The sequence below is a fragment of the Schistocerca serialis genome, chromosome 2 (assembly GCF_023864345.2).
Source record: "Schistocerca serialis cubense isolate TAMUIC-IGC-003099 chromosome 2, iqSchSeri2.2, whole genome shotgun sequence".
Lineage (NCBI taxonomy): Eukaryota > Metazoa > Arthropoda > Insecta > Orthoptera > Acrididae > Schistocerca > Schistocerca serialis.
The window spans coordinates 514,070,130-514,070,837 of NC_064639.1; the positions used below are offsets into that span (position 1 = coordinate 514,070,130).

At 43.8% G+C, this 708-nt stretch overlaps 1 non-coding gene across 1 annotated transcript; it reads right to left on the reverse strand.

The window, feature by feature from the left end:
• Positions 1–358: 358 nt before the first annotated feature.
• On the reverse strand, positions 359–440 carry Trnas-aga (transfer RNA serine (anticodon AGA)). The gene has a single exon. It is a non-coding gene; the product is annotated as a tRNA-Ser (tRNA).
• Between the last annotated feature and the right edge of the window lie 268 nt (positions 441–708).

The following is a 708-nucleotide window of genomic DNA, read 5'->3' on the forward strand; positions in this document are numbered from 1 at the left end:
TATAGAAAACATGTAAAAGAGAGAATGTTGTGGCTAACGCAGTGCAGTATTTAAAAATCGGACGCATGTGTGTACGAGAATAAATGGAAATATGGTAGGAGCAACAAACCGTCGTTACGAAAAAGTAGCTTTAAAGATGAAAACTGTTCGTGACCGCGTTAAACCGATTTTAAACAAAATAATAATTGTTATAGTGACACTTTAGATAATGCTAAACGCGTTTAGTCCAAATGAGACGTCATATAGTCGCAACAGACGGCGTAACTGCTGTGTTACTGATACTGAAGAAGACAGGCCTAAAATTACAAATGTGTACTCAGATAATTACTATGAAATGCATGAGAGAGAACAAAATTTTCGCAGTCGGTAGGACTCGAACCTACGCTCCCAGAGGGAATCTGATTTCTAGTCAGACGCCTTAACCACTCGGCCACGACTGCCGTTGACAAACGCGCCTTCCTGAAGCTAAATATTACATCCATTTTTCTCTCTGCCATTCCCCCCCCCCACATTCTCTCTCTCTCTCTCTCTCTCTCTCTCTCTCTCTCTCTCTCTCTCTCTCTCTACATCTACATCTACATCTACATTGATACTCCGCAAGCCACCCAACGGTGTGTGGCGGAGGGCACTTTACGTGCCACTGTCATTACCTCCCTTTCCTGTTCCAGTCGCGTATGGTTCGCGGGAAGAACGACTGTCTGAAAGCCT